The sequence below is a fragment of the Rhincodon typus genome, chromosome 9, assembly GCF_021869965.1.
Source record: "Rhincodon typus isolate 14 chromosome 9, sRhiTyp1.1, whole genome shotgun sequence".
NCBI classification, from domain to species: Eukaryota; Metazoa; Chordata; class Chondrichthyes; order Orectolobiformes; family Rhincodontidae; genus Rhincodon; species Rhincodon typus.
In genome coordinates this window covers 61,428,976-61,453,975 of record NC_063340.1, presented here as the reverse complement: position 1 = coordinate 61,453,975, position 25,000 = coordinate 61,428,976, and the positions used below count along the sequence as shown (strand labels likewise).

The 25,000-nt window shown below is 38.4% G+C and overlaps 1 protein-coding gene and 1 long non-coding RNA gene across 2 annotated transcripts in view; both read left to right on the top strand.

The window, feature by feature from the left end:
- Positions 1-25,000, top strand: part of LOC125484071 (metastasis-associated protein MTA3-like) — a 142,541-nt gene that overhangs the window by 26,095 nt on the left and 91,446 nt on the right. The gene's annotated exons all lie outside the window — the stretch shown is intronic.
- Positions 3,465-7,801, top strand: LOC125484004. Its single transcript, XR_007262865.1, has 3 exons — positions 3,465-3,609; positions 6,387-6,538; positions 7,483-7,801. It is a non-coding gene; the product is annotated as an uncharacterized LOC125484004 (long non-coding RNA).

The following is a 25,000-nucleotide window of genomic DNA, read 5'->3' as shown; positions in this document are numbered from 1 at the left end:
AATAAAAATGTACCAACTCCCTTTGCATCAGGAGTGTCCTGTTCTCCATCTCAGAATGCCACCCCAAATCCATTGTTAGTCATCATTCCCCACCCCATCACCACCTTGTGATGAATCCCTGTTTTAGTTTGTTGTGCAATTAATGCCATAGGCAGCAATCTATGAAAAGTCATAACATTTAACAGTAATTAAATTTTCTCTCTCGCATGGTTTTAAATGAGCAACTTCTGATTTTCAAATAGTGAACCCTAGTTCTCGATTCTATTATAAATGGAAACATCCTCTTTACATCCAGCCTGTCAAGACCCCCCAGGATTTTCTATGTTCCTTTTAATTTGCCTTTTGCTTTTCAACTCCAGGAATACAAACCTGGCCTATCCAACATCCCTTCATAAGACAACCTGCCCATTCTAGATATTAGTTTAGTAACCCTTATCCAGGCTATTGGTAGATATTTTGAACAGCTGGGACCCAAGTAGTGATCCTTACAGTACCCCACTAGTCACAGTCTGCCAAAGTGAAAATGATCCATTTATTCCTACTCTTTGTTTTCCTTCTGATAGATCAATCTTTAATCCATGCCAGTATATTACCTCCTGTACCATGTGCTTAAATTTTGTTAACCATCCTCCTGTGGGAGAACTTATTTAAAATCTTCTGAAAATCTTAACTATACAACATCAATCAACTCGCTTTTATCAATTTTGTTAGTAACATCCTCAAAAAAGTCCAAAAATTTCGTCAAACATGATTTTCCATTTGCAAGTCTATACTATCAATGCCTGATCAGATTGTTTTTATCCAAGTATCATTTGTCACTTCCTTTATGATTGATTCCTACATTTTCCCTACTGTTGATGTAAAGAAGATGGGTCTGTAGATCCCTCTTTTACCCTTGTTCTTTTCTTAAATAGTAAGGTAATATTTGCAAGTTTCCAATCTACAGGAATCATTCTAGAATCTGGAATTTTGGAAGATGATCAGCAATGCATTGACTTTCTCCAAAGCCGCCACCTCCTCTCTTGGAAGCTGACTATCAGGTCCCGTGGTCCTATCAACTTTCAGCACCATTATTTTCTCCAGTGCACTAACACTTACTTCCTTCAAATCCTCATTACTATCTAATTACCCTAGTCACTTTGATTTCTGATTTTGGGAGCTTTCTTGTAACTTCTGCTGTAAAAACAGGCGCAAAGCAATCATTTAGCTTTGCCACCATTTATCTATTCCCCATTATAAATTCTCCTGACTCTTCTTTTAATGGACCAACATTCACCATAGCCCAATCTTTCCTTTGTACATATCTGTAAAAACTTTTACAGTCCATTTTTTTTTTTTTTTTTTTTGCTTGTTTGCATTCTTTCTTTCATTATTGATTTCTTGATTCTCCTCTTCAGTATTCTTAAAAACTTCTCGATATTCGGATTTATTAATACTTATGGCCACTTTATAAAGCTTTTCTTTTTATTATCTACAGTGCAAACTTCCTTTATTGGCCACAGTTGACTACCTTGTTTTCAATAATTGCACCCTGCAGCAATGTATAGTTGCTGTAAGCCATGTAATAGTTTTTTAAAGATTGTCCATTGCCTATGTATAGTCGCGCTTTTTAATGTATTTTCCCAATCCAGCTCCGTTCTCTGCAAACCTAGGACACTGATCTTCTGGCATATTCTCGGCTTTTGAAAACTACATGTTGGGATCACTTTAGGCACATACAAGGGAATACTGCAATCTAAAAAAGTGTTGTAACGAGACAGGTGGCCATGAATATTCGCCACAGCAAATTCAAATTCGCCACAGCAAATTCAAATTCATGTTTTGAACTTGATGGAATTTTTAACTGCGGGAATCCCAGTTTTGATTAATCGGAATAAATCAGCCCTATTAGTTTATTTTCTTAAGTGATAGTTACAAATAAGACTTGAATCACTGTAGTGTAGTTTTTATATCAGTTTGCTACAGTACTATAATAGCAAGATGATTCACAAAGCCTTAAACAGACAAATATGGAAGGAAAAAGAGATTAGGAAGGATGAACCAAAAGCTTGGCTAAAGAAGTATATTTCGAGGAAGGTCGTGAAGGACGAAAGGTAGGTGGAGAGATTTAGGGAAGGACTAACAAAATGTAAAACCTAAATGGCTGAAGTTAAGGCTGTCAACAGTAGTCAGAGTTGTGGGAATATGTAATTGTTTCTGTGTACTTCTGGTGAGTGAGAGGATTGTAAGGATGGAGGGTCGAAGTGGAGGTGCAGGGTGTAAACAGTTTCAGACACAGGTAATAAGAGGACAGTGTCACAATGGGATTTAAACACGAACTTCAGATACTTAATTGGAAGTATGGCGAACCATTTGCTTAGATAAGTTAGCAAAGTCTGGGGTGAATGATTGAGAATTAAGGTTTGTAATGTTGCAAGTAGCAGAGTTTCATAAGTAGAGGTTAAGCAGTCAGACAGGATGTGACATATGTATAGATAAGGATTAGAGCAGCAAAAATCCTCTCCATTTTCCAACTCCGGCTCCCCCAAAGATGCGAGAAAGCCATGTGGCCTCTTAAATCCCTGAGGCACCACTAAATTGCATTGATGTTGGGATAATGCATATTGGTTAAATCATTCATGATCCTAATTGACATCCTGCTGTTGGCATCAGCCCTTCTGTCCTCTGACGTATCGAGAAAAATTCTCCTGCTGCTGAAAGACTGACACAGTTCCCTCCGTGAAAGGCTGCATTTGATCCAGCCTGTTGTAGTCCACTTTTGAGTTTAGAAAATCATTGTGTGTAATTTAGGATTTGCACTGTTTAATTTTCCATCAACAATACTTTTGCCAAACTGACTCGTCACTATAATGCAAAAGCAAAATACTATGTGTGCTGGAGATCTGAAATAAAAGCAGGAAATGTTGGCAGTAGTCAACCAATCGGGTAACATCTGTACACAGACAGTTGATATTCAAGGTTCGTCAACCTGAAATATTAAATTTGTCTTTCTCACCGCAGATGCTGCCAGATCTGTTGAGTATTTCAAGCATTTTCTGTTTACGTTTCTGCACTATTGCTTGGTAAAAATGTGAAGACTTTTCCATAGCTTGCACCACCCATTCGAAAATATCTTCTGATGCAGGATGAGTGCCAAGTCAGTGCAGAAGACAACACAAATTTGTTCTGTTTGTACCTATGAGTGGTTCATCTGAGAGTTAGGCTGAGCACATACCTAATGGTCACTCGAGCTAAATATGAGCCTCAGAGCTGCAGAAGTATTAAATACCTTGAAGTTTAATATTTACTATTTTGATATGACTTGTAAAGATGTGACGTTTTGCAGGAATTTAATGCTGAGCATATTTCAGACGGTTGCTGCATGCACCTCCAAAAATGTATTTTATTGGCTATTTTTGTTCTTGTAATTTTTAAAGACCAATTTTTGTCATACTGTTTTCCTATAATAATTGAACATGTTTTTACTTTTTCTTCAATGTAGCAATAAACCTAATCCTAATCAGATATCAGATGTTAATGGTAAGCCTGCTGTGGTGAATGGTCCAGTTGGAGGAGTACTTTATCAAGCCCAGAACTCAAGCACAGGCCGGCCCTGTGAGAGTTGTTACAGTGAGTACTATTAAAACTAAACTATTTAAGTATAAGACAAGAAGAAACATGGTGCTACAACCAGAAGTAAACTTTCTAAATTTAAAATATATCTGGCTGCCTGGAGATTAATTGAAATCATTAATTCAGATATTTAGTAAAATCCTGCTGTGTTTTCCCTCCAACCCTTTTCTCTTATTCAGCTTTCACAATATAAGCAAAAATCACACTGTTATGATCCCCATGGGGGAACCATAAGTTAAATTTATCTTATTTACCAGATTATCCCAGATAAAGAAATTAGCAACAAGATTTGTAATTTTTACTTGAATACATATTTAAACCAAAGCAAACTAAACCTGAATCAAAACATCAATGATGTCTTTTAACCAAAGTTTCACTTTAAGTAGTTGATATAACAAACACATGTCTTACAAATTGACAAAAACTGTGACATTCCCTGTAGACATGTGGCATAATTTTTTCCAAAGTTGCCTTCTCCGGTAATTTGGATCTGTCTTTCCTACTCAATCTATTTGGCTCTCAAGCTGTAATTACTAGCAACCACGGTCTATTTGAAGTTTCCAAACACTCTGTCGCCTGATTGGCACACTCTTACAGAACCTTCCTAGCTAGATGCTTGACCATCTTGATGGCGCAGTTGCCTTAGAGACTGTAATCCCTTTAATAACACCCTTTAATCAGTTTAATCAGCTCTGACAAAACTGAAAAGTCACAGTAAAATTACCCAACTCTCAATTCCTGCTCTAACACTTTGTCATGCTTTCTCTCCAATTTATCTGTATTATGCACACAGCTCCTTGTAAATGTGTCTTCTTTGTTGTTCCCTGTTGCATCTCTCCTTTGTATTTGCCCACTGACTTCTGAATGTCAAGTTCCTCCTTAGCATTACCACTTCCAGGTCAAAGATCACCGTTTTGAATATGCCGATTCGAATTGTTGTTCAAGGAAATATAATTGGCCTCTTTACAATTGATGCAAACAGTAACAAGTCCTTTTCAAATGTTCCTAAAACTACTTACAGGTTCCACAAATATTTTAATCAAGTTACACATTTTCCAAATGTTGTTGCTTCTGGGTCAAAGGTTGTACACTGCTTCTTTAAAGCTTTGAGTGCAATCATAATGCAACCTTTTTCATACCGTTAGGGTTGCAAAAATTCTACTCCTTCATGACATTCTCTGGAGAGATAACAACATTGGCATTGTGATGTCTGTTATGGATGGTAGCAGTTTGGGGACTAAAGAACTGAATTGTGTGGAAATGCAAACATAGACTCACATGATGGGTGATTATAAAATGGGGAACAGGACCACCTTCTGCATTGTATGGGAGATTTTGGAACCTCAAATTGAAACATTATTTTGGGCTCGCAGATATAACTTGGTTTGAATGAAAAAACAGAAGGTATGGCTACTAAATCTACTGATGATACCAAGATAGATAGGAAAGCAAGTCATAACATGAACATAAAGAGGCTTAATGATAAGCAGAATGTGGTCTAGAAAGGAATAAAAGGTAAACGAAACCTTCATTCTGGATTCCACTCATTATGCCCTCATTCAAATTGGCTCAGCCAGTCAATGGCAGAAACTCTGAAATCTGAGTAAACATTATTGAATAAAGAGACAGCCGCCTCCATTGTTGATGCGTACAAACTCAAATTGAGCTTCAGGTCATTGTTGACCCCTTCAACACAGTGCATGAGAAACTAGAACTTTCATTAAACACTCAGAAGACAAAGATCTTCTTCAACCAGATCCCACAATAAAACATGCCAACCCCGTTTAAGGTCAATGGTATGTAGCCCTGGTTCCTCTTGAACTTTGATTATTGTGATATCTTGGTGCTAGGTGAATGAACAATTTGATGATTTGACCAACAAGCATGAGTCCCTAAATGGAATGAGTGCTGAACTCTACATTTAAATGTTTTGCTTGAACAATGACATATTCAGGAGATGCCAGTGCTTTGATCTAGTGATTTTATATTTGTCCTTTTGAGAAAAGTTGGTGTTTGTTGTAATGAGTCTATGCTGTGCATACATATGACGACAGTTAGCATACTGATACTCTGACTGAAGTTGGAATTGGTTTTGAATTAAAGTCAGTATAGGTTGAACAATTTGGTTCTGTAGGTTATCTTCACACCTGAGGATAATTTGCTGGAGATGAGGTGAAGTATTGCAGCAAGGAAATGGAGAATAATGCTAGTGTAATGACAGAGCTGCGTTTGATCTCACTTTTCACTGAGGTCAGGTTTTGGTGGTCGTCCTGGTGACGATAACAGCTTGAATGTCTTTGTGGAGGATGATGACAAATATCTAGGGGAAGCCAAATTTGAAAAGCATTGTGATTAAATGTAATAAATTAAGACGATTAAGAACACTCTGTATGTTACCTGCCTTCATTGGATTTTGTCAACAAAAAGGAACTTTATAAGCTTAAAATATAGCTCTGATTTCAGTATTTTGGATGTTAGAGAAATGTATTATTCTGAAACCATATCATGTTAAAAGTGACTATATCTTTTTCTGGTTTTAAGCTTCATGCAATTCGAAGGAAATAGTTAAATAAATTGTATTAGAATGGAATAATGGCAAAATTAGAGAAATGTCAACTGATTTGAATTTTATTGTTGAACGATATTGGTTATTGCATTTCTCATTCCACAGCTTTAAAGTTAATAGAGGCAAATAGTTTTCTAGTTTAAAATATCTAAAGCTTCTCCTAATAGGAATCAGCAACTTTTGCTTTGTATTTTTCACTTCTTTCCAGCCACACAGTCCCAACAGTGGTATTCCTGGGGGCCTCCAAATATGCAGTGTAGACTTTGTGCTTCATGCTGGACGTACTGGAAGAAGTACGGTGGTTTGAAGATGCCTACTCGAGCAGAGGCAGAAAAAATGTCACCCACAGATGATGTTTCGGTAACAGAAAGCAGAAGATTTGAACTTGTGTTTACTTGTGATTAGCTGCTAAGACTTCAGAGTTTAAATATGATTAATGGACTATCTTAGTTTGGTTTTCCTTGTACCAGAAGTAGTTCCTGTTGTTAAGTTCTGGCAGTGGGAATTATTCATTTTTGTGCAATAAATTCCTTTCCTTACTGTTCTTTCTGATAATAGTGTGACCTGATTTAAATAAATAAGATTTCAAACTAACCTAATTGGGCTCTTCAACTTGGTTACCTAAACCCATTTTAACATTGTGATCTATTAGATCAATTCATAATTTTTTTATTGTTTCCTTCTTAATTGTGAAAGTATATCTTTTATCACAGAAAATCTTTTTATCACAGGCACATTTTATGTGACTTGTAAGATAGTACAAAAATCCATTATGGCATAATCTTCTCAAGGTTTTATTAAAAGTACTGGGAAACCAACTTCAAGCAAAGTTAAAGTCAAACTGAGTGCCAACTCACATTGTTATAAACATTTCAGATAGATTGGTGATGTTGCAGATGCTACTGTGAAATTTTAGGCTTCCAGGAAATTGCTATTATCAGTAGTTTGAATATAGTTGTGTTTCAGGTTTGTCCCATGGACCGTTGAAGTGTGCGCTAGCAACATTAATCAGGCTTAGATCTGGAGCAAATTAAAATAGAACACTAAAATATAAAGAGGTTTGACAGCAGGTTATTTTGCATGGTAATATTATGGGTGTTCAGTGTCTACTGCCTCCTAAAGTTTATTTGTTTGGCGTGCACTTTATAATCTTATGTACATTGAGGTTTGATTTAAGGATTCCGAGGATTTGACTTCATGAATGTTACTTACAAATGCAGCCCTACTGTTTCTGCAGTACTTATTTTGCACTATGCAAAGCATTTAGTGACTAATTAGGTGTTCTTTTTCTCTATTTTATAAAGGACTCCCACATAAGAAGTGTCTTTCATCATGGTCAACCTGGGCATGGTGTATCAATACACATCGATAGTCCAAAATCTACTTTGAAAACCCGTCAGTCTTTCTTCCTGCAGACAACTCGTCTTACAAAACTTGCCAGGCATGTCTGCAGAGATATTCTGCGGCTGAAACAGGCAGCAAGGAAGCCATTTGTTCCAATTAACTGTGCTGCCATTAAGGCAGAATGTAAGAACTTTTTAAATTCCTAGCTTTGAGTTTCATGCTTTCACCATTCCCTGACCTAATGTTTGCAATAAATGATACTTATGACTTACTACATTATTTATTTGTGTGTTTTTTTTATTTGTTCAAATGTTTTCTATATCTGTATGTGTTATTCTCTGAACAACTTCAAGGAAGACTGTCTGCTTCAAAACTTAAGTAGAAGTAAAATCTCAGAAAATTAGTTTTTGAATAACTGAAAGGTAATGGAATTAATTAAGATTAAAAATACATTTATGTAAACAATCTGTAACAGAAAAATGTTTTTTGTTTTAAAACATTGAAACGAAATAGGTTCCAAGTCCTTGAAATTAATTGATTCTGCAATACTTAGTTTAAAAACCATAATAAATTAACAAAATTTATCTAATATCTAACAACTGTAATTTTAGTTCCTTTAGTAACCATATGCCTACAAGAAGAAACATCAGTTATTGAACTATGTACAATATACTAATTCACAGACTCAGACTTCTGAAAACAGTGTAATATAGTCTTGCAGCATAATTTTAAATAAGAACAATTTTGATACAATGCGAACAACTTAAGAACAAAATCAACTGAATGGGCTGCAAAATTGATATTTTTTGCAGACCTTCTTTCTTTAGGTTGATTATATTGTGCTTCACGTCTGCTGCTTTAGCTGCAACCAAGCAATTCATTGAACTGCACAAAGCTAAGACAACATGAAAACATAAGAAATTTTATTAAATAAAAGACTGGCAATTGTCTACTTGTAAGCAGAAAAAAATATAAACGTGACAATAATTGCCATTACTTTTGTAATGATTTTTGCATAAAAGTGATTTGAGGATTCTGAATATTGTGCAAATAATATTCAATATACTTTTCAATATGAAAATTATAATGGAAGCTTTAAGTACAAGAACTCACCATGACAGTTTTCTGGAATATGTTTCCAACATCGATCCTAAAAGGAATACCTCTCCCTTTAATGTTGCAAAGCAAGCACAGATGGTTTAAATGTATTGACTCCTTTTAGTAGAAAATGATTAGCACCTTTTGCAGCTATACTTTGTTTTATTTCTTTCCATTTGTGCATGTTGTAAATTATATAATTCCTTTTAAAATGCCGCATGCAGCTTCTAATTTTACATAATCACAAACCATCTTCATAAGTGTTCCATATTCTGTAAAAGCCTCTGATTGACAGCATACTGCTCTTGCAATGCAGAGATTGCTTGATTAGCAATTTATGAAATGTGGAAAGAACTAGAAGTGAGATTTGCAAGTAATTATTTTGAACAAGCTGACATTTTGTAATATCACAACTGAATTCCAATTAATTCAGTAGTACATGGATGTTTGTAGGATGCTTTTCATATTATGGGAAAGTTCAACATAAATTTCCTGAATTGGTTGAATTGTAGAAGAACTCTTGAGCTTTACTGAAACTGTTGTGCAGATGTGTGTGAATGAATGGTTTAATTAGGCATTGAAAGTACAAAATGTCAGCAGTTTATTCAGTGTATTTTTTCATAAAGGTAATAATGGTGTGACTTATCGGAATGCTGCTTTTCCAATGTATTTAGGTGAGTAAAAATGGCAGGCATTTAGAGAAATCTGTCATGATCAGACGTTTTTTAAAATCTGCTATGTAGACTGTATTTCAATATTCCAACAGCTGGGAGATGAGCAGAGAGAGTAAGTGCAATAGAGGCATTGTATTTCTCAATCTCTTCCTTCCAATTCCCTACTTTAGTACAACTGTTTTTGGAGATGGATAAGGCGAGTACTGATCTGCTCAAAATTTACTGGACTACCAGTGCAGATTTGTGAGTGGAATTGCCATCTGCTTTTGCCAGTTTCTGCTTAACGGTTATAAGTGCAATCAAAAGAAAATGCTAGAAAATTTTCACAGGCCTGTTATCATCTATGGAAGGAGAAATAGAGTTAACTTCTAAAAGGATGTAACCTTTCATCAGAATTGGAAAATATTAGAAATGCATGATATTTTAAGCAAAGTTTGGAAAGGGGTTCGGTGGGAGAAGAACAAAAGAGATGGTCTGCGATAAGGTGAAGGACACGGGAAATTAAATTATATAAGATTTCGCAGTAGAAAAGGGAGTGGGAATGGGTTGGATGAAGAAGAAAGTATGTGTCGAGGCTTGTGAATGATGGGAAAGCTAAAAGGAACCAAGAAAGAAATGAGAAAAAAAGACAGAGAAAAGTAAACAAAATGGGGTTTGAGATCATGATTAAAATTGTTAATCTCAACATAGTGTTCAAAAAGTAGTAGAGTGCCCAGTGGAAAGATAAGGCCCTGTTCCTTGAGCTTAGTTTGAACTTCATTGGAACACTGCAGCAAACCAAGATCATAGATTTGTGTGGGTGCAGCATAGAGAATTAAAATGGGAAGTGTGAATGGGATAAGTAAAGAAAAGCATTATTTTTAGAAAATGTGTGAATGACAGAATACCTTAAGGAACTAAAAAACAATGAGAAAAGAAAGCCATTTAAAAAGATGGAGAAATAAAATGGCAGGAGAGCTCATGCATCTAAAATTGTGAAACTTGTTGATGTTAGGGAGGAGGATGTGCTAGAAATTTTGAAAAACATGAGGATAGATAAAACCTCTGGGCCTGACTGGATATACCCAAGGTTACTACAGGAAGCAAGGGAAGAGATTGCTGCGCTCTTGGCGATGATCTTTGTGTCCTCACTGTCCACTGGAGTAGTACCAGATGATTGGAGGGTGGCAAATGTTATTTCCTTGTTTAAGAAAGGGAATAGGGATAAACCTGGGAATTACAGACCAGTTTGTCTTACTTCTGTGGTGGGTGAATTATTGGAGAGGATTCTAAGAGATAGTATTTATGATTATTTGGAAAAGCGTAGTTTGATTAGAGAAAGTCAGCATAGCTTTGTGTGGGGCAGGTCACGCCTCACAAGCCTTATTGAATTCTTTGAGGATGTGACAGAACACATTGATGAAGCTAGAGCAGTGGATGTGGTGTATATGGATTTTAGCAAGGCATTTGATAAGGTTCCCCATGGAAGGCTCATTCAGAAAGTAAGGAGACATGGGATCCACGGAAATTTGGCTGTCTGGATACAGAATTGGCTGTCCAATAGAAGACAGAAGGTGATAGTAGATGGAAAGTATTCAGCCTGGAGCTCGGTGTCCAGTGGTGTTCCACAGGGATCTGTTCTGGGACCTGATCTCTTTGTGATCTTTATAAATGATTTAGATGAGGAAGTGGAAGGGTTAGTAAGTTTGCCGATGACACGAAGGTCGGTGGAGTTGTGGTTAGTGTGGAGGGCTGTTGTAGGTTGCAGTGGGACATTGACAGGATGCAGAGCTGGGCGAAGAAGTGGCAGATGGAATTCAACCCGGAAAAGTGTGAAATGATTCATTTTAGAAGGTTGAATTTGAATGCAGAATACAGGGATAATGGCAGGATTCTTGGCAGTGTGCAGGAACAGAGGGATCTTGGGGTCCACGTCCATCGATCCCTCAAAGTTGCCACCTAAGTTGATAGGGCTGTAAAGAAGGCGTATGTTGTGTTGGCTTTCATTGGCAGGGGAATTGAGTTTAAGAGCTACGAGGTTATGCTGCAGCTCTATAAAACCTAGGTTAGACCACACTTGGAATATTGTGTTCAATTCTGGTCACCTCATTATAGGAAGGATGTGGAAGCTTTAGAGAGGGTGCAGAGGAGATTTTCTAGGATACTGCCTGGACTGGAGGGCAGGTCCTATGAGGAAAGATTTGAGGGAGCTAGGGCTTTTTTCACTGGAGCAAAGACGGATAAGAGGCAACTTGATAGAGATGTACAAGATGATGAGAGTCACAGATAGAGTGGATAGCCAGAGACTTTTTCCCAGGGCGGGAATGACTATCATGAGGGGGCGTAATTTTAAGGTGATTGGAGGAAGGTATAGGGGAGATGTCAGAGGTAGGCTGTTTACACAGAGAGTGGTGGGTGCGTGGAATGCACTGCCAGCAGTGGTAGTAGAGTCAGATACATTAGGGACATTTTAGCGACTCTTGGATAGGCTCATGGATGATAGTAAAATGAAGGGTATGCAGGTCAGTTTGATCTTGGAGTAGGATAATAGGTCGGCACAACATCATGGGCCGAAAGGCCTGTACTATGCTGTACTATTCTATGTTCTGTGTAACTTGAAGTCCAGACCAAAAGGCAGGAAGGTGCTTTGATCTCCCCAATTTAGAAGAAATCACGAAGTGAGCAGCGAATACAGTAAGTGAAAGAATACAAGAAGTTTGAGATTTTGAATGATGAGAAGTAGGGAACTAAAAGTGCAAATCTTGTATCTCCTGCACTTGTGTGTAGAGGTGCCAGATGAAGGGATGACTAGACAATTTAATAGGGATGTTAAGGAAATGGTTGCTTTGGACTGCCAAAGGGAAGTGAAAGATGTATTTGGTGGTGACAGAAATGGCAGATGATTGATTTAATACAGAGGCTGGTGGACTAAAGGTGAGGACAAAGGGAACCTGCCATGGTCTAGAAGTGGTAAGACTGGAGTGCATAAAATAGCCATATTCAAAGGCCCTGTCATTCATGTTTTAGGGATGTCATCAGTTGGGGAAAAAGGAAGATGCAGCAGAAATGAAAAAATCTGGGACAATGGAGTAGAGCCCTTGAGGAAACAGGGAGCATAAGTGTAGTCAAAGGTACTTGTGGCAGTTACTGGGTTTATAGTGGATGATAGCCTATCTGCTGAAATGGGGACAGAATTTTAGGAAGGAATGAGTCAGAGATGAGCAATGCGAAGGTGAATGAAGGGTTGAAAGTTTAGCCAAAGTCAATTGCATTTTTCAGTTTAGGGGGAGAACAGGAAATAGTACGAATTATACTGGCAAAATAGGTGAGGGAGGGGCCTAAGTAGGACTGGAACAAAGAATATTGCACATCTACCAACATAAGAAAAGCAATGCTAGGATCTATGTGGGTACCCAACTCATCATTTTGGAGGAAATGAGTAGAATTTAAGGATAATGTTCTTGAAACTGCTCAGTGTGAGAACAAGTTCAGCCAGGAGTAAGAAAATAGTGGTGAATGGGCACTGGATCGGATTCCTTTCAAGGGAGTTGTGGAGAGCTTTCAGATGATATAATTGGGGTGGTGGTGGGGGTTTAGACCGTTCTGTCAATTACGGTGGAAAGATCATGCACAGAAAACTAGAAAATGTTACCGTGACAAAAGGGCATTGAAGGGAAGGATGTGGACAAGAAGAAAAAATTGAGTTGAGATGGACAACGAACAATTAAGTGAGCAAGAGCATTTTGAAATAATGGGTCTGCCAGAATGATCCTGTGATTTGAGGAGGTAGAAGCAGGCTGTGTAGGGTTGCAGGATTATTAGGTTTTAAAGTTGAGGAGGGAAGATCTCCAGAGATGATTAGGTCAGTGGCAGTACTCAACAATGGCTTGTTTGGTGGTATAGACATGGGGTAGGAGGAAGTAACATGTTTAATGTTAAGATTGGACCTGAGAGAATGCGGTATTGCAAGTTCAAAGGAAGATGGCTTAGAGCCAAAGGAGCAGAGAAATTGAGAAGGCTGGAGTTACGTTAATGATGGGTTTCCATTTAAAGAGAGACAATTGGAAACCGGTAAAAGGTACAACTGAGGAATCCTGACCAAAGAAAGTGGTGTGCAGAGGAGGAAAGTAAAGCTCAGCATTATGGTAAGCTCAACATTCATTGCATTGAAAGCCTTAAAGCCTTTGCAGAGGACTGATTATTCAGAAGCAGGGAGTGAAATGTACTGTGAAGCAAGAGGTGATATTCGAAGTGAGACAGGGCTAGAAGGATCCAGAGTGGCATTGGTACTCATGTGAGTTGTTCAAGTTTGTAGTCCTTCACATTTGAAGGGTAGGTAAGACATTTTTGTAGAAGTATAGACAAGGCAAATGAAACTAGGGACCAGGATAGCTTTGAGATAGAGCCCGAATAAAAACCGAAAGAACTGCAGATGCTTTAAATCAGGAACAAAAAGTTGCTGGAAAAGCTCAGCAGGTCTGACAGCACCAGTGAAGAAAAAGTGTCAACGTTTCGGGTCCAGTGACCCTTCCTGAGTTCAGACCCGAAATGTTAACTTTGATTTTTTCTTCACAGAAGCTGTCAGACCTGCTGAGCTTTTCCAGCAATTTTGTTTGTGTTTGAGATAGAGCCGATGCTGATTGGCATTGGGAAGGCATCCTGCTATTCACACCTCTCCTAGAAGTTTTTTTTCCTCTGTTTCTTGTCCAAATACAATTTTGTTAGCTTTGTACTTGTAAATCTTTGTTATTTAATTTCTCCTATCCTCTGTTCTATCGCAGAGTTTTCTTTTTGTGTTTTTTTTCCCCACACTGTCCTTTTCACTTCCACAAAAGATGAAATTTCCATCTTTTCTCAGTTCTGGTGAAAGGTTGTATACCTGGAAGATTAAAAAAAACAAAAACAAAGTTGCTGGAAAAACTCAGCAGGTCTGGCAGCATCTGTGAAGGAAAAAACAGAGTTAACGTTTTGGTTCTGGTGACCCTTCCTCAGTTATACCTGGAAGGGTTGGCTCTGTCCATGTGATGGCAAACCTGATTGTTACAGTGTTTTCTTGCTTTTGTATTAAAATTAACTATATTCTGTAAGGAAGCACTTAAACCCCCAGAAGACTCGACAAATATTTTGTTACCTGATTATTATTTTGCAAGGCTGCTGTGAGTCTGTGCATATACTTCCGCTTTATGTGCTGATTCGCTATTTGCGGATCCATGTAGTTGAAGTCAGCGCCAGACTTGTCCAAAATGAACACCCGGACCTTCATGGTAGATACAAGAGTTCCATAGGAATGGTATGCATGTTTTTTGTGTGTTAGCTGGGGGAATCTGTGCCCCCCTTCTCTGAGTAATGAAGATGAGATGTATATTAAAATAACTGGTATAAAAAAGTACACTTGGTTCTTAGAATGGAAAAGATGTCTACTTTTGCTCTTGGGGCCACATTTTTGTCAGGATTTGGAAATAATTTTGGTGCGTGATTGTCTGCACTTTTTTCTTGAGAGGAGATTTGATTTTACTCCAAATTCCTGACTCTCTGCCATTTTCCATTGGCCTTTTTTAGGGGGGTGGTCAAGAATTCCTTGCATGCAGTGTGTACACCTATGCCATTTTCATCCCGTCATGCAGGGTTTTGGAAGCGCTTTATAAGTATATCAGGTTTGACAATTCATGAAGAAAGTAGAAACCCTGCCAAGAAGTCCAGAACATCCGGAAAGCTAAGTGTAAAATATTTCCATGCCACTAAACATCATTAGGTGCTTTGCCGTAATGCAGATGTATTTTCAACACAGTAATTCATCCCAGCGATCTATCCTTTAAAGGTAGGTTGACCCATGACGACCAGGTTTCTTAAACTGGTTCCATTTGCCTGCATTTGGCACATGTCCCTCTTAAACCATTCCTATTCACGTACCTGTCCAAATGTCTTTTAAATGTTGTAATTGTATCCACCTTTACCACTTCCTCTGGTAGAATGATAAAATGTTCAAATTGTCCTGTTAGCTTGTGCTGACATATCATTTAATTTTCTCTGGGTGATTTTTATCTAAAAACCTAGCTTTAATTTTGAAATAAATATGCTTTCCTACAATGGTTGATGAGCACTCTGCTTTGAAATTGTAATTGTGGAAACATACAGCACAAAAACAGACCCTTCAGTCCAACTCATTCGCGCCGACCAGTTATCCCAATCTAGCTAGTCCCTTATGCCAGCATTTGGTACATATCCCTCTAAACCCTTTCTGTTCATATACCCATCCAGGTGCCTGATCAGATGTTTTTCCTTTGAAGAGAACGGTCTACTGTTTTCACCGCTTTTGCTGTTATCCATGCTTCACCGAGTTCCACTGACCTTATATAGGTTTTAGCACTTGTCCCGTTTAACTGAGTTGATGACAATTTCAGGAAGCTGTAACAACAGATTGGGTCATTGGTGTGCTATTCTGGTTTGTTGACACAGGCTAACAGGATTGTAGCATTATTACAGGGATTTTTTTCAGGGGAAGGGGACAAAATGGTGGCTCAAAACTAGGGCACGGTTGGTTAAACTGGTTGGAAATGGGATTTGCAGAAAGACAGATGGCAGCTGTTGAAGTCGCTGTCTCTTCCTTCATCTCGCCACTCGTCTGTATGGCTACCCCAACTCTTTCATGGGGCAGGTCCCGCTCCCTGGCTGGTTAAATATTAAGGAGTGAAGGACAGGACCTTGTTCAAAGCACGTGACTCTTAAAGGCACAAGCCATCACAGAATGTTAAATGGTCAGCTAAGTCTTGAAGATGATAAATGATAGAATAGGAGATAACAAGGTGTAGAGCTGGACGAACACAGCAGGCCAAACAGCATCAGAGGAGCAGGAAAGCTGACGTTTCGGGCCTAGACCCTTCGTCAGAAATCTCTGAAGAAGCGTCTAGGCCCGAAACATCAACTTTCTTGCTCCTCTGATGCTGCTTGGCCTGCTGTGTTCATCCAGCTGTACACCTTGTTATCTCAGATTCTCCAGCATCTGCAGTTCCTACTATCTCTGAAATGATACAATAGGTTTCAGTTATGAAGAGAGTGACTAGATAGGCTGGGATTATTTTTTAGAACAGAGGAGGTTGGGCATTGGGCGTGGGGTCGGGGGGACCCTGATTAAACTGTACAAAATTGTATGGGGTGTACATTGGAAAAAATGTTTCCCCTAATACAGAGATAAGTAACCATGGTCATAGATTTAAGATAAAAGGCAGGAAGTTTAGAGGAGATTTGAGGAATTTTTTTTTTTTTACCCAGAGATTGATAGGTATCTGGAACTCGCTACCTAAAAGGTTGATACTCTCTGTTATCATCGCAATGTTTAAGTTGTATTTTAGCAGATCACTTGAATCTCCAGATATACATGGCTGTGGGCTATGGAACATGGGACAAGAGAAGATACATGCTTCATGACTGGCATGCACATGATGGACTGAAGGGCCTCTTTTTGTACTGTAAAACTTTGTACATGGCAGAATGCATTTTTTTCTGCCTCAGTATCAGTGATAAGAAGGCTTTTATAAGATGGTCAGAGGTCCATTTCTTCCCAAGGATTGTATTTAACATTGCTTAGAGTCAGAATACTTAGGGCAAAGAATACTTAGAGTAAGTAGCTGTGGAGATGCATACAAGTCTTTAAGGGAGTTATGGACATTCTGAAATGAAGGTGAAGGAAGTGATGACTACGTTGTTAGGAGCCAGGCTTCTCTGTTGGAGAACCAAGGTGTGCTTTTTAATTGGTCTCCCTCCACAGCCCTGTACTCATGGTTTGTGGTTTGTAAACTGCACTGTGAAGCCAATCCTGGTATGAAGAGATAAGAATTGCATATGAAGTCATATGTGGGTTCTGTGTATCGTTTGCAAGCTGTAAAGTTGCATAGATCGAATTCTTCCAAGCTCAGAGGAAGATTCAGCCCCTGGTCTTTGCAAAATAAAATGTTGGATTTATAGATTATCTTCAGGCTAAGTAAAAGTTCAAGAAATCAGTTTATGTTGAAGTAGACTTGATGGCAACATAGAAATTGGAAGTGACAAAACAGAAACATGGTTTAGATAAGGAAAACTTTGTGTCTAGATGAACAAAGGAGATGCAATTCTCACTGTCAAAGTCAGGTGAACATTTGCTACTTGCAAGAGTAAGATCTTCATATCTTACTTGACCATTAATGTTATTTTCATATCTCATTTCCATGTAATCCAAGGCTGTACTTAAAAGTAATGGTGACTTGTCTTCATTCTGTTCCTTCTTGCTTTCAAGTCAGGCATGGTTTTCTTGCTAGGCAAATGTGTAAACTACATCTGTATGTTCTGTTGGAGAGTGATAACACTGAAAGTAAATGAAGTGATACTTTTATTTTGCTCGAGATGCAAGGAAGGGATTTGTGAGGACCTGATCACAGAAAGTATATGTTCTGAACAGTATAATCTGAGGACTAATCTTAATTAATATTTCTTTTAAAAATGAAGGGGTGGTTAGGGTTGATTGAGTAGCTAATTCATCTTAAAATATTTTTATTTAATTAGAAGAAATACCTTGTTTTCTGTTTTTTTTTGTTTAGGAAGCTAGGTCCTTGCTCACTCTGAACCCACCTCAGTGTCAGCCCATGACCTCTAAGAATGCCCATGCTGTCCCTATGCATATATCCTCCATAGTCCCTCACCCTGTGAGCACTATTTTTGAGCATAATCTAACACGTTGTTAACCTATTTTTCAGCATTGTGTCAGTTTAACATTTCAAACATTGTTATTGGCCTTCCACAAACCTGTATAACTACTGAGTCAATTTTAAGAAGCTTTTTAAAGGAAGAAAGAGAATTGTGATGTGAGATGGTTTAGGAAGGGGATTTCAGAATTTTGGACTCAGGTGCTGAAGTTACAGCCATCAACAGTAGAGTTATTTAAAGTTAAAAAACGCTCAAGAGCCTAGCATAGCTATCTTTGCAGTTTATAACACAGGAGACTACATACAAAGGCATGATCATTGAGTAAGCATCAGTGAATGTCCCCATTTCTGACCTTATGAAAGAGGGAAGGTCATTGATGATGCAACTGAAGATGATTGGGCCGAGAACACTACCCTGGGGAACTCTTGCAGAGAGGTTCTGGAGCTGCGATGACTCAAACGCCAAAAACTACAACTGGGTCCACCATGTATAAAACACAACTCAAGTCAAGAGTGTAATCCAAGATGACAATGGCAAAATAGCAGCTTTTGGACTGCTGCTTGTCCGCTTCTTTCTTCCATCTATTGCTATTTTTTCTTTTCTTTGTACTTGTCTCTATGGTTCTCTTTTACCTTTTGCCCTTGGAGAGCTCCGCTGTGGAAGAACCGGCGGCATCAGCGATGGCAGCAAGTGTGGGCCCAGTGGCGAGAGATGGTGCTGGAGCGTGCCAACTTCGTTGGTGGGCCTAGTGATGGCCTCCATGTGGTGGTGGTAGCATCTGCATCGTTGGCGGCTCTGATGTCAGTGTTGGTTCAAAGGGTTATACTCTTGCATTTGTTCAGCATCTTGTACTTGAGTACATGTAACAATAAAATCTAATCTAATCTTCTTTTGTGATATGTATGACTTCAACCACTGAGAGTTCTCCCTGCTTCCCATTGACTCGAGTTTGCTTGTGACCTGTGATATCACTGAACCCGTGTAACCTTAATTTCAAGGGCAGTTATTCTCACCTCCTGAGTCCGGAAAACTTATGGAGGTGGAAATGGATGGCTTTGGTCATGACAAAATTAGGAATAATCTGGTTCAGTTTCAGACAGTTTCTCAGAAGGAAATAATGTTTTTGGGAACCAGCAGTGGGACATTTGGAAAGTCAAAATGCAATTACTTACCGTCACCATGGTTTTATGAAGGGTAAATTATAGTTGACTAATTTGCAATAATTCTACAAAGATGTAACAAGCAATGTAGATAATGGGGGTCCTGTACATGTTGTATATCTGGACTTCCAGAAGGCATTTGATAAGGTACAGCACAAAAGGTTAATACGTTAACTAAATCACATGGGATTGGGGTTAAATATTAACTCCTAGAAGATTGGCTAACCAACAGGAAGCCAAGAGTCCAGACAAATGTGTCTTTTTCTGGTTGGCAAGGTGTAAGTAGTGGGGTGCCACAGGGCTCAATCCTCGGGCCCCAACTATTTACAATCTTCATTAATGACTTGGATGCAGGGGTAGAATGTACTATAGCCACCTTTGCAGATGATACTAAAGTTGGTGGGATAGTAAGTTTCAATGATGAAATAAGAACTTTACAAATGGATATGGAAAGGTTAGGTTGATGGGCCAAAATTTGGCACATAAGAGTTTAATGTGGACTAATGTGAAAATATCCATTTTGGTCAGAAGAGTTTAAAAAAAAAACTTATTATCTAAATGGAGAGAAACTTCAAAATGCTTTGGTGGAGAGGAATCTTATCTGAATTACAGAAAGTTAGTATGTTGTACAACAGGTAAGAAGGAGGGCAGAATTTTGGCATTTACTGCTAAAAGAATGGGATATAAAAGTAGGGAAGTGTGGTCCAGTTGCCTGTGACATTGGTGAGATCACATCTGGAGAATTGCATACAGTTTGGTCCCCTCGAAGATGGATGTACTTGCATTGGAGCCAGTTCAGAGAAGGTTCAGTTGATTAATTCTCTGAAAGGCTTGTTTAATGAGGAGAGATTGAGCAGTTAATCCTATTCTTACTAGAGTTTAGAAAAAATGAGAGAAGATCAATTTGAGGTATATAAGATGCTAAAGTGGATTGACAAATTAGAATGGTTGTTTCCTTTTGGGTGACAAACTAGAACAAGTAATCATCATGTTAGGCAAAGGAGTGGCATATTTAAAACATAAGGAGAAAGTACCTCTCGCAAAGATTTATGATTCGTTGGAATTTGTTATCGCAGAGTGTGGTGAATGCTGGAGGCAGAAAAGTTTTGAGAAGTCCGACAGAATTTTAATTAGTATTGGGTTAAAAGGTGTTGGAGATTTGGTAGGAAAGTGAAGTTGAAGCCGAGATAAGATCAGCCATGATCATATTTCATGGTGACGGAGGCTCGAGGGGCTGAATTGCCTCCTGGTGCTCCTAGTTCCTATTAGGGAACAAAATTTTCCGGCAAGGCCAAAGTCAATAACTTTCAACATCCCAATATTTAATTGCTGGAATGTTCTACTCTTCTAATACTAGATGTTTTTGACAATTTAGAAATACTGGTGAGATCGAGCATGGTGCTAAGTTGGCGTCTGCATACCAAAGGACGTTTACGTCTTTTTGTAGGATGTTACTGAGATCTCTAAGGTTTTGGAGTAGATTTGTAGCTCGGGTTGTGGGTGTTGAGGTTGGTTGGCTTGCCGAGCTGGTTTGTTGTTCTGCAGACGTTTCGTTACAATGCTGGGTAACATCCTCAGTGCAGCCTCCGATGAAGCGTTGGTGTGTTTTCCCGCCTGGTTTTTAAACTCTGGAGTCCGTCGATTGCTTCACTTCTGGTTTTTCTTCGTAGTGGAGTGTATATGGGGTCGAGTTCTATGTGTTTATTAATGGCTTTCTTCGTGGGGTGCCAGGCTTCTAGGAATTCCCGTGCCTGTCTCTGCTTAGCTTGTCCCAGGATTTTGGTGTTGTCCCAGTTGAATTGGTGGTTCTCCTTATCCATGTGGATTGAGAGTATTGGTCGTGTCTTTTTGTAGCCAGTTGGTGTTTGCCATTGGAGGCTGCACTGAGGATGTTACCCAGCATTGTAACGAAATGTCTGCAGAACAACAAACTAGCTCGGCAAGCCAACCAACCTCAACATGTTACTGAGGTGCGTGGATGAGTGTGTGGATGAGAAATTGGCCAGATGAAAGGATACATCCTGAGGAGACTTAAGAGTTTAATGTTGCCGCTTTGGCGATAGAGGCCTGGCTATGACTAGATAATGATAACTTGAACTAGGTGAGTGCAATCCTAGCTGGTCAGTGCTGGAGGGGCATTGTTAGACACTGCAGTGACCAACTGTATCAAAGGTTGCAGGCAGGATGAGGAGCATTAGTTCATCTTGGTCACAGCATGCAATTAGTGACTGTAATGTATGCCATTTTAGTACAGTGGGAGGATTGGAAACAAAACTTAATTACAAATTGTTTCAAAGCTGCAATAACAATATACTGATAGGAATGATTATCCATTTTTTAGGTCAATTGTCATTAATTCATACCAGCTTGTTAAAAAGGTTTTTAATGTTGCAAATGAGTAGATTTAACTTTCTGTGATGAAACAAATTAAAGCAATGTAGCGATTTCAAGAAACTTGTGAAACCTTGGGCAGCACAGTAGCTCAGTGGTTAGCATTGCTGCCTCACAGCCGGGGTTCAGCGCCTCAGAACCAAGGACCCGGGTTCAATTCCAGCCTTGGGCGAATGTCTATACGGAGTTTGCACATTTTCCCTATGCATGGGTTTCCTCACAGTCCAAAGATGTCCGGGTTAGGTGGATTGGTCATGCTAAATTGCCTGTAGTGTCCAGAAATGTGTAGGTTAGGCGGATTAGCCATGGAAAACGCAGGGTTACAGGGATAAGTTAGTGGGGGTGAGTCTGGGTGGGATGCGTTTTGGAGAGTGGGTGTGGTCTTGATACTATTCTTGTGAAGTTAAAGACAGAGCAGTATTACTTGCACTTACATTCACCATTTGAGAGTTCTGTTTTCCACCATTTGCTGGACTAGTTGCCTGTTGACTTTCTTTATCAACCAGTTTTTTTATTATTATGTCTTCCTGGGCATTTGCTAAAGTGGAGCAATTTTGCCATGACTCGGATTTGAATGTGGGCATATTTTACTTATGGGGAGAGATAGTAGGAACTGCCGATGATGGAGAATCTGAAATAACAAGGTGTAGAGCTGGATGAACACAGCAGGCCAAGCAGCATCAGAGAAGCAGGAAAGCTGACGTTTCGGGTCCAGACCCTTTTTCAGAAATGGGGGCTTTTTACTTTTGTTTTCTTCTCCAAAGATTTTACTTGATTATTGGGATTTGGTTCCATAGATAATAAATGTTCTCTGATAAGCCAAACGATCAGCGTTCATTAATAGTGCTGGCTGACAGTAAACTAACTGAACTTAACCATAGCAGAACCCATTCTCGCCATCCTACAGATGCACTGCTGACCAAAACCATTGAATAACCCTTTCTGATGTAATTTCCTACTCAGGTGCTGAACTTTGCATGCAAATGTTGAGGAAGCGAAAATGCTGGTATGAGAATGTTGAATTAATTGACAAGCTTGACTTTATCCCATGCATCAACATACACTGCCTTTTCTTTCAATGTATTTACCATTTCATGTTTTGATTGCTTTATTCAAAAAAAAGCAAATGGAAGCATTAAGAGACATTTAATTAATAATAAAAACTGAAAGAACTGCGGATGCTATAAATCAGAAACAAAAACGGAAGTCATTGGAAAAGCTCAGCAGGTCTGGCAGCATCTGTGGAGAAAAATAAAAGTTAACGTTTTGGGTCTACTCACCCTTCCTCAGAACTCAATTAATGAGAACCACTCGTATTTAATGCCTTTAATTTGGTAAAATATTTCCAAGGTTCTGCTTTGATGTATTACATTGCAAAATTTATCTTATAAGTATTAAGGAGATGATCAAAATCATGGTATGGAGTATATTGAAGGAGGCATAAAGGTTTAGTGGGAATCCTAAAGCTTATGTTCTTAGCAGCTAAAGTCACAGCTGCAATCAGGTGAGATGCAATTTGGGATGCATAAGAGGTTAAAATTGAAGGTGTGCGGATATCTTATCACTTATTGAAATGATGTATATCCAGTTTGTGTGATGAAAGCGACATTAAGCTGAAAATTTCTAAATAATACCAACATCATCTTTGTTAGCATTAATGTTGAGAATGCTTTCAGTCCTGCTTTAATTAATATTCTGACAGTCTGAGATAAATTAGTGGATTTGTCTTTTGGAGTGCCCTGCTGAGAACCTTCTAGGGACCCTCAGTATTTTTGTGAGATGAACAGAAATGATGAGATAACAAGGTGTAGAGCTGGATGAACACAGGAGGCCAAGCGGCATCAGAGGAGCAGGAAAGCTGACATTTTGGGTCTGGACCTGTCTTCAGAAATAGGGTCCAGATCCGAAACGTCAGCTTTCCTGCTCCTCTGATGCTGCTTGGCCTGCGGTGTTCATTCAGCTCTACGCCTTGTTATCTCAGATTTTCCAGCATCGGCAGTTCCCACTATCTCAGAAATGATGAGTATTGGTTTGGCTCTTGCTTACCTTTTAATCATTGATGTAGAGCCCAGCAAAGAGAAGTGGTCCACCTAAAGTATAAGCAGTTTTTTTGGTTATTCATGATTTCTAATTATAGTCACTCTAAAATGGATAGAGTTTGTGGAGAATTTTTGATTAGATAGTGCCTTAGAGTTAGGTTTTATATAAATTAGGTAGATTAACATGAAACATGGAAAACAGAATTTTCTTGAGTACAAGGGCAATTTTGGGAATACATTTGAAATCTTCAGTAATGGAAAACATATATAAAGTATCAAATAACCTTGGAATAAGAGTTAATAAAGAATGTGAACAACCAAATGAAACGTCATTGGCATACAGTTTAAGACACTGCTGAATAGATAGGAAATTGACAGTGTATAGAAGCATTAGCACACACACGAGCAGGCCAGTACTCCTATTTGCAATAGTTTTAGCAATAAATTAAACAGCCAGCATGGATATGACAAGATCTCGCCTGATAAATATCCTTGGCTTTTTTTAGGATAGAAATTAACATTCTTTATAATGTAGTTTAGACTTTTTGAAAAGCTTTGTAAAGTTCCCTCAGATTTCTAATTAAATTCCAAACTATAGGAATCGAACATGCATTGGAGTGGAAAAGAATTTTAGTTTTTTTTTTGAAAAATGAGAAACACTGTGTTTATGAACGTATAATGTTTGAGCAGTTTCAAAGTAATTCTATGGAGGCTATTACCAGGGGTCTCAATTTCCTAATATTTTTAAATGCCAACTTGGCTCATTGAAAGCACCCTTGACATTAGACGATTGTGAGGTCAAACCCTAATGCAGAAGCACATATTCTAGGCCGATACTTTAAGTTAATTTATACCAGTGATTTTGGCCAAGCGATGATGTTGGCTATTATGCACACAGAATCCTCTGCTATTCTTAGAACAAGTCAAGGATTTTCTTATATTTTGAGCAAAATAAGATATGCAGCTTTGGAGCATTTGTTTAAATGTGCAGTTTTTTTAAAAGTATCTCTTTTTAAATTATTCTCCTCAGTAATAAACAGTTGATGGTAGTAACAATCATGATTATTAAGGTTAAATTTGAGAACTTTGTATACAGTGTTGCTTTACTGTATGCGTGGTTTGGAGAATTAGGCAGATGAATTTTTGGTGATAATATTGCCATTGTGATCTAAATGATAAATTAACGTGTCTTAACCATCATCCAAACATTTCAGAATTTTGCTGCTTTAATTCTGATAATATAGTTGAAAGTGAATAAATTATAGCGATGGCAAGAGTTGTAACTTGGCATTTTAGCTTAAAGCTCAGTTGAATGGATAAGCAGTGGTAGAAAGACGAATAATGTGAACATATTAACCTATTTATGGAATGTGCTTCTCACAATTCATTATCACTCGTAATCATTCTTAAATTGTCTTGTATTTAATGCAATATTTTGGATTGGAATGAACTATTTTGTGA